Source organism: Lissotriton vulgaris, chromosome 7, assembly GCF_964263255.1.
Source record: "Lissotriton vulgaris chromosome 7, aLisVul1.2, whole genome shotgun sequence".
Classification (NCBI taxonomy): domain Eukaryota; kingdom Metazoa; phylum Chordata; class Amphibia; order Caudata; family Salamandridae; genus Lissotriton; species Lissotriton vulgaris.
The window spans coordinates 1,402,346,826-1,402,360,958 of NC_141695.1; the positions used below are offsets into that span (position 1 = coordinate 1,402,346,826).

The following is a 14,133-nucleotide window of genomic DNA, read 5'->3' on the forward strand; positions in this document are numbered from 1 at the left end:
CGAGACCGCCCTCATCGCTGCCACCAATGACATCCCAGCCCTGCTGGACAACGGTGAAACAGCGGCCCTCATCCTCCTACACCTCTCCGCGGCGTTCGACACTGTTTGCCACCGCACCCTAGTGCAGCGCCTCAGCAACATCGGAATCCAGGAAAAGGCCCTGGAGTGGATCATCTCCTTCCTCGCTGGAAGGACACAGAGCGTACGCCTACCACCGTTCAGATCTGCAGCCACGGAAGTCATCTGCGGCGTTTCTCAGGGCTCCTCACTCAGCCCCACCCTCTTCAACGTCTACATGAGCCCCCTTGCGGCCATCGCACGCCAACACAACCTCAACATCATCTCCTACGCCGACGACACCCAGCTGATCCTCTCCCTGACCAACGACCCCGCCGCCGCCAGAACCAACCTCCACGAAGGGATGAAAGACGTAGCCGAGTGGATGACGACCACCCTCCTGAAGCTGAACTCAGACAAGACGGAAGTCCTCATCCTGGGCTCCTCGCCCTCCGCCTGGGACAACTCCTGGTGGCCTCCCGCCCTGGGCACCGCACCCAAACCGACAGACCACGCACGCAACCTGGGCTTCATCCTGGACTCCTCCCTCTCCATGACCAGACAAGTCAACGCCGTCTCCGCGTCCTGTTTCAACATCCTGCGCATGCTACGGAAGATCTTCCGGTGGATCCCCACCGAGACCAGGAAGACGGTCACCCAGGCCCTCGTCACCAGCCGACTGGACTACGGCATTGCCCTCTACGCCGGAACCACCGCCAAGCTCCAGAAGAGACTCCAGCGGATCCAGAACGCCTCAGCCAGACTCATCCTCGACATCCCCCGACGCAGCCACATCTCTGGAAATCTGAGAGACCTGCACTGGCTCCCCGTCAACAAGAGAATCACCTTCCGTCTCCTCACCCACGCACACAAAGCCCTACACAGCCAAGGCCCGAGCTACCTCAACAACCGCCTCAACTTCTACGCTCCCAAACGCCACCTCCGATCGACCAACCACGCCCTCGCCGCCGTCCCCCGCATCCGAAGAGCGACAACAGGAGGAAGGTCCTTCTCCTACCTGGCCGCCAAGACCTGGAACACCCTCCCTCCCGACCTTCGCCTGACCCAAGACCACCTCTCCTTCAGGAAGAAGCTCAAGACCTGGCTGTTCGAGCAGTAGCGTCCCCCCCCCCCCCCCCAAGCGCCTTGAGACCCTCCGGGTGAGTAGGGCGCTCTATAAATGCCTTGATTGATTGATTGATTGATTGATTGAGGTTCCAGTTCAAAAGACCATCGACACACAAGAGGACCAGGTTGGCATTCCGATAGTCAATGACAAATAAGAATATGACCTCACCCAAAAAACGACAATTAAAGATGCAGATAGACTCGCACAACCAAACTCCATAATAGATATCAGCAATCTGACTTTACCAGTTGAGGTAAAAAACACGACAAAAGCATCCTCCAAAGAAGGCCAGCACTTATCTAGGAAAAACAAGAAATAAAGAAATCAAATAAGTCCAAGAAAAAGGATGGTGCCCTAAAAGGATGGTGCCCTACTTTGCTGGCTCCTGTGTGAAGACATGGAACCTAAAGACCAAATAGACCCCCAGCCTAACAGCAGTCCTGGAGGAGAAACAGCAGCAACCTGCTCTCCTGAACAAAACATCAAAGGGAAAGGCACATGCCAAAACCATGCAGTCACCGAAAGATTTACAGAGCTTGGACCTGCAAAGAACCTTGAAAAAGCAAAGGTGAACCAACTATCAAAGAAAGGCTTTAGGCCAGAGGCTGTCAAATAATCCTCCTTGATTCCTGACAAGCCTACTCCACCACCAAAAGATAGGGTTCTTTGCAGGCATGTCGCAAAGGTAAACCCCGGTAGGGGCTCCCAACATAAAAACACCAGCTGCTAAGAGACACTACAGTTGCTTGAAGAAGACGAAGAAGACATCAAAATGAGAAAAATCACCCAAGAGATAGCTACACCTGTAAATCTCACGGTCTGGTCAGAAAAAAACAAAATGTGAAAGCACTAAATCACCTTGAAATCGCAGATGGCAGACTGCAGCATTCCCTAGAAAACGAAGGAGGAAAAGAACCATGCTTTGATGCTTCCCTAAATTGTCCACAAGTTGAAAGACCAGATCAGTATAGTTGACCCTCTGAGATCGAGGTGCCCAAAATAGGCACACCAATAAAAATGTTATGACAGCAGAACAAAGCAACAGCGAACACCGCTAAGAAAATGCAGCTGACCCAAGAAGGCTTAAAACTTGTTGAACCCTGAGTACGTGTCCGAAGCGAAATGGGACACCCTCACCAGAGGAAATATCTTAAAGCTGTGCTTGCACCTACCGGAGTAAAAAATATTAATACCATAGACATTGAAAGTGTGGCATTTGTAGACCCAGAACAGGGTAAGATAAATGAGGTCACAGAAGTAACCTATAGTAAAGATATGGCCTCTGCTCTAATGAAGAACAAAAATCATCTGAGAGATTGGAGAATCCAGGTCAGTTTCGCCGCTACAGTTAAGTACAGCATTTCTAAAAGAAAAATCCTCCAGCACTCCGAAGGAAAACAATGACAAAAGTGTGATCTACAGTAATACAACTATGCCCTCATCCATTTCAGTCGAGAGTGGTCCCCTAGCAGGACCAAAACCAATGCCTTGGATACAGGGCTTGCTGCAAATCACTACAAGTAAGTCGGGAGGTCCGCGCCTGTGTGTTCTTGAAAGGCAAAATTCTCAAGACTGGACCTGGTTCTCCCGGGCCCTAAAGTGAAGCACCTAGCATCCTGGTTAAAAACAAAACCAATAAGGAAGCTGCTTACTTCTTAAAAGTCTGTTCATGGAACATCCGAGGATTAACCAAAGATGAAGCCAAAAAGGTGACAAACTGCCTCCTGGCTAGCTATGACTTCATCGCCATACAAGAAACTTGGACCTTGCAAACAATCTCATGGTAGGACTATACTGTTTACGAATCATATGCAACAGCATCCTAAGCAGGTGGCCATTCTCCTGGAGGCATGCCAATCTACGTGAAGAACAATCTGGGCATTCAAGCTTGTTTACTGTGCACAGGGCAGGGAGATTATATTTTTTAAGACTCAGATCCAACAGGTGGATGATCATAGTTCCAAACAACAAATAATGAGCCTTGGCTGCATCTACTTACATCCATCCCGAAACGACGAGAGGTAACCCTGAGCAAATGTTCCCCACTCACTTTCCAAACCACATGTAGCTAATAATGGTAGATTTTAATGCCAACCTTATGGAGACTTGCTTGGATTCTTCTTCCTTAACTTTACTGGAAGGAGAAATATGGGCTTTTCCGGACATAAGACATCAGTACGGAGAGACGGATGTGGCATAAAGGTAGCAGCTTACCCAAATCAACTAGGCCTCCGCACTTTAAATGGAAGATCTGAATCAGACTCGCCAACCGCTTACACACATGTATCGTTCTTTAGAATAGCCACACTGGACTACATCTGGGTTTCAATCGCTCACTTCAATTTAGTGCAGGAAGTCACAATAACTCCTTCACCAGCAAGTGATCATGCATTGTTACGTGTAAAGTGGCACTCTAGCAGTGCCTCCTACCAGTAACCCAGTTGATCAGGAAAGAAGACAACCAGGAACCAGTAAAAAAAAAATACGGTGGACCGCAGGCGACCAGGACGTGATCGATGAGAGGGTAGACCACTTCCTGGATACATTGATACAAGAGTGCAACGACCCATTGACTGTAATATCATGGGAAAAGACAGTTGATGACCTACGAGAAAACCTAGTCATAAAAAAAAAACACAGGGCTAAAAAACACCACGACAAAAACACAGCACATTATCGAATACAAGGAAATCATAGTAAAAATTACATGTAAATTAAACAGCCTTCTGCGTAGACACACCTAAGATGACACCGAATGCAAATCTCTCCCAGAGTAGGTATCACCTACTCGCAATGAGTACAGGAAATCAAGATTCACCGTCCAGAGGTTGAAAGAAGACCACCTCTGAGCAACTGCTCACGAATTTATAAAATGAAAAAAATCAAAGGAGATTTTGGATCAGGGTAAACAAATGTGCCAGACCGGCCCAACCATCAACTATAACAAACATTGCCCCCGCCGAGTTGGAGGCTCACATTGAAACACTCGCAGAGCCCACCAGTAACAATCGGTTTGGTCTCCAAAGCTCTAGCCATGTCAACTTTCACACAGGACCTTAGCCCATCGTCAACATAACACCAATGGGCCCACAAAGGGCACCTGATCGAATTGCATACCAACAAAGGTGTACAAAGCTTCACTGCACAAGTGGGCTTTACTTTTGGCCCCACCTAGTCGGGGAAAGCCAAATGGGTGGGTCGATTCCTGACTACTAGGAAGGCTCTCTTCTGGTTCCCATTCATGAAAAAGGTTCCTGCTCCAGACCCAAAAAATTACAGGATGATCCCTCTTCTTGACGTTGAAGGAAAGCGTTATGCCAGTACTTTACTGCAAGAACGGACTACCTGGGTGGAAGATCACCAATTGATCCCATACACTCAAAACACCTTTCAAAACGGCTGATACATTTAAGACAATTTGATCTGTCTAGATCATGTGATCGAGAGCACGCTTGCTGCAAAAGGAAAGTCATTGTACTTGGGGTTCATCGACTTCCAAACAGCTTTCAAGAGCGTTGTCTGCCCCAGATGTGGGAAAAACTAAACAATTGGGGCATCCCGCAATCCTTAATAACTTAATAAATGCTCTTATCACTTTGTACACCGATACATGGGTAAAAATGTGACCCTCGTCTGGATGGTATATGACTAATTAAATCATGACCAACAGAGACGAGGGTGCATATTGGCCCCACTACTTTTAAATCTGTACCTAGCAGACTTGCCAGAGTGGCTGGCAGCCACTCCGGTATCTCCGCCCAAACTTGCATCCACCAAAATCCAATCAATGTAATACGCAGACAACACAATTATCCTTGACCAAACCCCGGTGGGCCTCCAGAGGCTCTTTGTCTCACTGGCCTCGTACTGCACAATAAACGCTTCAAAGATTACATGTGCAAAGACTAAGGTGATGATGGTATTGAGACAAAAAAAGAGAAAATGCCTCTGGTACATCAAAGGAAAACCTATATAGGTAGTGGCCACATATAAGTACCTGGGAGTGTGGATAGATCACAGAGGAAGATCAGCACCGCATATTACAGCAATGGAAGGAGCGGCCCACTGCCTAGAGGGGGCTTTTTTAAGAATGAGGAAAGCCTTGAACACTCTGGATTTATCGCCGCTAATTTGTGTAATGGGTGCTAACTTTTTACCAACAGTAGCCTATGGTGCGGTGGCCTTTAAAGATAAAATTTTCACGTGACTAGATAGAGCGCAATCAGCCTGTTTCCACAGAGTGTTCCATCTTCCCAACTCAACCTCTCATGCCCAAATCCACATAGAATTTAACCTGTCATCTCAACACTGGATCCTGAAAGAAAGATTTATAGACTACTGTCTAAAAACTAAAAATGCCCAGGACCCTACATTAAAGGGCTGCATTTGATCCCTGATAAACAACCCTAGATCCTCTTGGAGTACATTTCTAATGCACTGTATAGATGCATTGGAAGCCCATGAAATCTGGTCAAGCTCATTACCCACAGGTGTGCCTGCACGATCTTGTCAGCTGAACAGGATGTGCTAGTCGTGAACAATATTTCCCATGGCAGCTGGGCGTCAAAACTTTATGATTATGAAACTTTACCACACTATTTAACATCTCTCCTGAAGCCTTCAGTAAAACACCATTTAATGAGGCTACGCTTTGTTTTAATCTGTCTGATGCCGTAGAAGTATGGCCAGAGGAACAAGGAAGACATGCTCTCCAAGTGCCGCATTTGCAGCAAAGGGGAAATGGGAGAAGCTGGCTTGGTATAAGGTGTATTCTTATCTAGGTGGGCACATTTTATCAATCCAGGCAACCCTTATTGTGATTTTAGTGGTCTTAGACAAACTTAGAAAGCTCTCGAACTGATAGCTGTGGAGAGCAGCCTTCAGGCTTAGCCCAGAAGGAGTGTAAAGCAGCTTGTTTTACCAGAACATCATCTTATTGATATAGATTAAGTGAAAAAGGACCACACAGTGTATTTATAAAAATATACATTTATTATAAGACACTCACTAACACACACAGATATCTCCTAGCACAAGATATGCACAATGCACACAATACTTTTCAATAGAAACTGGTAAGTAGCACAAAATACTCTGTGGTCACCAGGGGGAGACCCAGCCATATGCTAAAATAGTGTTATCCGAACCACGATTCGAGTCAAGACTATAACCAGAAGACATAGAAGGGCCAAGGACCCAAGAAACCATCCGAGGTAAGTAACTAGGAACCCCATGGAAGCCGTGTGCAGAGTGGGAACACGATCCCAGGATCAATAAAAGTCAATGGGTAAGTCGCGGTTACAATTTCAGCCGCTTCACATTCTACACATCCACCCGCCAGCTCCGATCCGCCAGCCTTGCTCTCGCCACCGTCCCACGAATTCGCAGAGCCACCGTCAGAGGAAGATCCTTCTCCTACCTGGCGGCCAAGACATGGAACTCCCTCCCCACCCACCTACGGCTGACCCAGGACCATCTCTCCTTCAGGAAACAACTCAAGACCTGGCTGTTCGAGCAGTAGCGGCTCCCCGTCCTCCCTGCGCCTTGAGACCCAAGCAGGTGAGTAGCGCGCTCTACAAATATGTCTGATTGATTGATTGATTGAATTTTAAAGAAGAAGAACTCTTCCCAGTGGACCCTGAAGGAAACTCTGTGGGAGACAGAAGGCTGGAGAGCCACCCCACCTGTGAATACCCATGGATACCCTAGGAACCAGGATGCCAACACCAGGGAAGCCAGGTGCATGGGTGTAAAGTGGCGTTGGAAACCGGAGTCAAATTCAACCAAAAACTCTAGGAAGATGCCGCTGCTGGAGAAGGTGAAAGTTCCAGGTGAAACCCAAAGGTGGATTTAAGTTGAGAAGTACCTGCAAGCAGAGGGGACAGTGTCTATGCCACTTGGAAGTGACCAGCAGGCACAGAATACAAATGCCCACCGATTTTGAGTGTTGCAGGAGAGATGATGGTGACCTTGGAGCTGCAGCTTTGAGGAACAGGCGATGCTGTGGAGGAATAGGAGCCACTCACAAGCTGTCCCAAGTCGGATGTCGAGAGTTGAGGGGTCGGTGTCTGTCGGGAGCACCAACAAGACTTAGCAACTTCAAACAATGTGGAAAGCAAAGAAGGTGCAGCGTCGGGACCAGCAAGGTCCAGGTGACTCACCACAAGCAGTGGACTCTGAGCAGGCCCGAGCAATCTTGGGAGCCCAGAGAAATTGAAGGCGACCCTTGAGAAGACCCACATGCCGGAGGCACTGGAGTCGCGAGAGGACCTCATGCAGCTCACCAAAGATGTAAGCCCACAATGCAAGTGATGCGTTGAAGATGAAGATCTTGGTCACAGGAGATGCTGGAGGTTGGTGCCACGTGAAGCCTGAAGATCTTGATGGAAGGAAGCCAACAAGCCTTTGCAACAACAAATCAGCGTGGTGCACAGGGGTTCGGTTCCTGTGGCTCCAATGAGGGATACTAGCCTTAAAGTTGGCGAGAGGACAGGGCAGGCCTCGAGGGATGTGAAGAATCATCTGTGTTTCTGAGCTTTTCGGAGTCCGTGGGAGCCCAGGATCAGTAGGCCAGTCAGCTTAGTTGCAGTGCCTGCAGATGCAGGTAAGTGACTCCTTCACTTCAAGGGAGATTCCTTCAGTTGTATTAGATGCCCACAGGCCTTGAAAGTTTCCTTTATGGAGCACAGCATGGATATTGCAGCAGACGAGCAGGGCGACAAGATCTGGAGCTGCAGGAGCCTTCCCAGTTGCAGCCTTGATGCCCAGAGCATAGTCCAGAGAAGTCCAGAGTGCCAAGATGGTCGAAGAAGTAGCGTCTTGAAATTAATCTAGTCCCACGCAAGATCTAGGGACCCACCCTTAGGTAAACCCTTAAGTACCCTATGGAAAGGGTTGGGATGATTCAGGGTTCCCTCCCAGGAGAGGGGTCTGACGGTGTAGTGGATGCTCTTATGTCGTTTGTCCAGTTTTACCCTACAGCCGGAGCCAATGGATCCCTGAGCTGGTTTGAACTGGACTATGCAAGGAGGGCACCAAATGTGCCCTTCAAGCAGACTGAGTGGCGCTGGCAAGCACTTTTACCCAGCCCCAATAAACTAATACCTGTCGGGAAGGTGGTCACACCACCCTGTGACAGGATACCTATGGTTCTGCCTTCCCCTGCTCGAGCTTGGCTCAGCAGCAGGATGGCAGCATTGTGTCTCTGGTCAGCAGCATCCATGTTGTGCTGTTGGGGTCTAGAAGACTGGTACTGGGAGCACTGAAGGGCCTCCTGGAGGAGCTTTACAATGGATGGAATCATACCTCCAACACCACTAACTGTGTGGGGGTATGATTCCAACATGTTTGATACCAAACATGATAGGGTATGTTACAGTCAGTTTAGTGATGGTCATTGCATATTGACGAATGGCCCCTCATATCTATGCTACAACGCTGCCAGCTGCCACTGCCAATACCAGGACTCCAAAGCCCAGGGTGCCTCATAGAAGGCAGGAGGAGTCTGTCTGGCCATCGCCCTACAAAAGCTCCGACTCTTCCACGCAGCGCGGGACATGCTGCTACAACGCCACCAGCTGCCACTGCCCATACCAGGACTCCAAGCCCCAGGGTGCCTCATTGAAGGCAGGATGAGTCTGTCCGGCCATCGCACTACAAAAGCGCCAACTCTTCCACGCAGCGCGGGACGTGCTGCTACAACGCCATCAGCTGCCACTACCCATACCAGGACTCCAAGCCCCAGGGTGCCTCATTGAAGGCAGGAGGAGTCTGTCCGGCCATCGCACTACAAAAGCGCCAACTCTTCCACGCAGCGCGGGAAGTGCTGCTACAACGCCATCAGCTGCCACTACCCATACCAGGACTCCAAGCCCCAGGGTGCTTTATTGAAGGCAGGACGGGTCTGTCCGGCCATCACGCTACAAAAGCGCCGACTCTTCCACGCAGCGCAGTACACGCTACAACAATGCCACCAGCTGCCACTGCCCATACCAGGACTCCAAGCCCCAGGGTGCCTCATTGAAGGCAGGAGGAGTCTGTCCGGCCATCACACTACAAAAGCGCTGACTCTTCCACGCAGCGCAGGTCGCGCTGCTACAACGCCACCAGCTGCCACTGCCCATTCCAGGACTCCAATCCAAGCCCCAGGGTGTCTCATTGAAGGCAGAAGGAGTCTATCCGGATATCGCGCTACAAAAGCGCCAAATCTTCCACGCAGCGCGGGACGCGCGCAACGCGCGGGCAAAGCCCGGGCCAAGGGCAGGCCTGTCCTTGCCCGTCATAGCCAGGAAGAGGCAGGGCAGGGCCACCCCCTTATGTCCAAGGGCCCAGGTCTCTGCGCCCTACAAGAGTTGGCAGAAAGGTACTGTGAACCACCCTCCGCAACAGCCCGTGTGTTTGCTGTGAACAGTGCCCCCCATGTAGTTAGTTGGTACTGGTTTTTATTTTTTTTTTCAGCCTACCCGATAGAACATATCACTAACCTTTATATTTCTTTAGTTTATTTTTTCTCTTCTCTATTTTGGAGCTAGATAACTGTACCCTATTGGACTTGTTTAACAGCTAACACTGGAACAATATTCAATGTACGTTCTTAATGGTAACCTGCTTAGATGTCCACCATAGCTGACTGAACATCACGCATGTTACATTTTGTCCCTTGGGGCCAGTTTCTGACAGCCTTCTGCGCCTTGCACACCAGGGACCGTGCTCACCTGTCCGTTTGCTGCTAAATTTCTTATCTGTTGCACTTTTGTCCTTAGGGGCCAGATCCTGTTAACACTTAGCACCTTGCACTTTATGGTCTGTGTTTTTTTTTTGCCCTATTGCTGCTAAACATATTCCCACATTGCACTTTTGTGCTCAGGGTTTAGACCCCGCTAGTTATTAGCGCCCCGTATTTTACTGATTGTGTTTTTATGCCCTATTGTTGCAAAACTTATTCCCACATTGTACTTTTGTCCTCAGGTTCCTGATTCTGTTAACATCTAGCGCCTTGCACTTTACGGTCTGTGTCTTTTATGCCCCTCTGCTGCTAAACATATTCCCATCCCGCACTTTTTGAACGCAGGGTTTAGATCTTGTTAGAGTCTAGCGCCTTGCACCTTATGGACTGTGCTTTTATGCCCCATTGCAGTTAAACTTATCTCCACATTGCATTTCTGCCCTTTGAGGCCAAGGGTTTTGCTAGGCTCTCGATCAGTCCGAACTCAGTAGTTATAGGCATTTGGTCGAACTAATTGATCCTTGAGTGTGTGACTGCTTTGGCTATGGGGAAGCGTGGTTGTGTATAAAAAAAAGGTTGACTATTTTTGGAGGCATTCCACCCCATAGCAAGACACACGGCATTTGAAGATCGGGAAAGGGAGCGGTTTGTTGGGCTTTCCACAGTTTTATCGTTGGAAGCACTGTTGCAACATTTTTTAAGCTGTATCGAGTGAACTTGAAAAGCATTAGAATTCAGGAATTATTCCCCGAAATTGAAGCAAAGGCTCTTTGAAGCATTTCTCAAAATATTTGCAGACAGGTGCCGTAACAGGTCAAAGAGAGGTCCACTATAATTGAAGAGTCTAGCTCTGAACAGTGGACCCCTGTGTCTCTTTGACTCAGATATCGAGTTTACTGAGTACTATATATACTGAGCACTAAGTGGATATACTGGCGCGGAGGTAATTACAAGCCCCGAAAACACAGACTATTTTATTTTTATTTTTAGTAAGTGGAGAAGTGTGGCTCAATGGTTAGAGTGGCAGACCTTGATGCAGAGCTCTGGCCCGGGACCAGGGTTCGATTCCCACCTCGGCGGGTCTCGGGCTCAAAAATTCCTCGGACCTGATATTCTCGCCTCAGTGCCTATTCCAATCATGGGTCCCACGCTGCAACTCTGGGCAATAGCTTGCTTAATCTCCACAACGGCCCCAACAGCGCTAGGATGCCTGGCTTCACCCTAGGGGTGCCCAGGAGTGGACACTTCACAGGGAAAGCCAGGAAGGGTTCCACAGCAGTATGAGTAATAGCGCCACGAAACCGCTTGGTAGCAGTGCGCTCTACAAATACTTTACATTTACATTTACATATTTATATTGTGATTGGGACATAATTTATTTCCTGAAGGTGGTGTTGGCCACTCACCAATAGGCTTACCGAAACGCGTCGATGCTTTATGAAGAGGATACTATTTAAAATCTGCTTGGACAATTGTACTGTATGATAAATATTGAATCTTCACAGATTGTGGACCCAATTGAATACTGACTTGATTGAGTAGTCTCCTCTAGAATTAGGAACTAGTGTTCTTTTCTTTGTTCCCAATTTACTGTCCTATGTAAATAATATTTTGGTTTTTTATTTTTATGTTTGTTATTTCTATGTTTTTAATCAGCTATGTATCTTGCTTTTTATTTAATTGAAGATTAACTGTGTATGTATTTTAATAAAAATGGATCACTATTTTTAGTACAGATATTTGTGGATCATATCCATATGTCCTCTTTCTCAGCACTGGTGTAAGGTAGTGTGTAAGCTTTGTATGGTTGGTGTAATAGTAGCCACTGGGGCACTTTTTTCGTGACTTAAGTATAAAAAAAAGCCTTTGATGCTATTACCAGCCCCTCCCCTAAACCTCAATTGACAGGATGCTCCAGAGAGCTATTGGGTAGTATCAACAGAAATTGAGCTCAACGAAAGACGACTATCTTTAACCCCAGAACTTTTCCCCCAACCCACAGGGCCACATATCTCACCAGAATCCAGCCCGGGCTCCATTCACAGTCCTTCTAAATCCCTACCCGGACAACACCTGATCTTGTCACCACCGATACCTCCATCCCCAGTTAAACCAAGAACTCGTAAAGGCAGAACAAATACCATACTGCCCAATGCTCCGAGGCGAAAACTTAGCAATGTGGCAGGATCAAACAAAAAATCTAGCATAGAAACCTGCCCCAGTGAGGGTTAACCAGTAAGACTGGAAAGAGTGGCAGAGCCACCCTTAATCCATTACAGAAACCCTGACTGTCCCCCATGGGTGAGGAATTTGATAGTGGAACTAGAGGTACAGATGAGGGCTATTGTAAAGGAAGAGCTAGCGCTTCATCTCAGTAGCAATACTAGTGGCCATATGCCCGTCCTGCGTGCACCTGGCTACTCTGTTGCCAACAGCTCGCCGACCGTAATGGAAAATAAAGATGGTAGTGCCCAGACGGATAAAATACAGCATCCTCTGCCACTCATTAAAGTACTATGCCCATCCACCACGAGTACTGTTGAGTTAGGTACATCTAGAGCTGCCCGCATGGTCAACGAGCACCCCCTTGGTAAGGAACCCAGTTCATACAAGGTTCAAAGTAGGCGGCCTGCTCCTAGCCCTAGGGGATCCTGCATGCAGAGAACGAGCACCCATTCCAACCAGTCAATAGACAGGGAAGAGCCCACCCCAAAAGACCATGTGCACGCAGGCCCAGCCCACCCTCCACTTCCATTTATCGACCTACCTCCAGCCTCACTCCCCTACGTTATAGTTTAAACTGGGGTACCTGAATCTAAAACTGGTCAGGAAGAAACACATCTTGAACTGAGAAACAAGTGCCTTTATTGGCTCACTAGGCATATACAATTTCTCTATGAATAGGCCGGTGAGATACTATTGGTGCCGAGAGTATGATGGGTCGGGAAGAACCCTAAAACTAGTAATGGAGATTGTATAGTTGTCAACTTTAGCAACCCTCGGACAGTCCAACTCCTGACCGATAAAATCCCCAGTCCCTGTGCACCGCCCAGAGGGATCCAACTTCACACCTTGGCCTCCTTTTACCCCTGTAACTACCCACCACAATGGACACCTCACACAAGTGCCCCAACACACTGGCTTCAAACTCCTATCACTTTTGGTCAATCACCCAGAACACAGTTTAACGTACCAGTAGCATACAGGTTTGGGACCCTTGAGGAGGTAGATTGACTCTCAAACCTTCCAGATTTCAATACCATCCAGAGACTAGGGGGGCTAACAGATAACTCGAATTAAAAAGTGTAAAGCTGCACCCCCTTAATGTCACTAGAGATTCTCCAGTCGCCCTCCACAAACCTCCTCACAAACCCCTTTTGGGGTTCCAAGGCCTGGCAGGTGTTAACCTAGGGGTACCAAAAAACCAGTCTTCCTTTACTACAGAATTGACAGCGGCAATGCAGGAGGGAGCTGGATCCTCAGCGCAAATGAAAGTACCCGACCCCGTGCCTGAGTCAAACACCACACAAACCACAACTCCCACTGATATTAGTGAAAGTGATGCCACCTCGAATCCGGGTCTACAGTTGAGGGTGCGGTCATGGAACATTGCTGGTATAAAAAATAAACTTCAAATTCCTGATTGGCTACAGTTTGTCCAGAAGCACAATATATGCATGTTCCCGGAGACTTGGGCCTGAGAAGACACTGTTATGAGGGGTTTTGCAATTTTTAATGTGCCAGCAACAATGGGGGGCAGAGGCAAACCATAGGGCGGGTTAGCCACATGGGTGGCCACACATTTATACTGCACTGTCGAACAGTTGAACACCTCATCGGATGATATCCTGTGTACACTCCTTACTTTTAATGTTGGGACTATAGTTGCATTCATCAACATTGACTCTCGCCCGGTGTCCTTTGCCCAGGCATCCCAGGCCATAGATATGCTCACTACATTTCTTGAGCTAGTTCCCCCGAATACCATGCTGGTGTTAGGTGGGGATTTTAATTGTCAGTTTGAACCCCTAGCTCTCCCCACCGATCCTTTGCTCACTGCCGAGGATTCACTTGGGTTGATTCCTGAACCGTTGATCCCTCTGGTGAGAGCCTGGACCGCCCTGGTTCTACAGATCAACGCAGTCACACTAACCTACGCTTTGAGAGCCTGCAACGGTCGCACCAAGTCAGACCAACCCGGAAAATCAACCTTCAACAGACG

At 48.3% G+C, this 14,133-nt stretch overlaps 1 protein-coding gene across 1 annotated transcript in view; it reads right to left on the reverse strand.

Annotated features, from left to right (window-relative positions):
• LOC147705722 (sulfotransferase 1 family member D1-like) overlaps positions 1–14,133 on the reverse strand; it is a 417,136-nt gene that overhangs the window by 252,813 nt on the left and 150,190 nt on the right. The window lies entirely within an intron of this gene.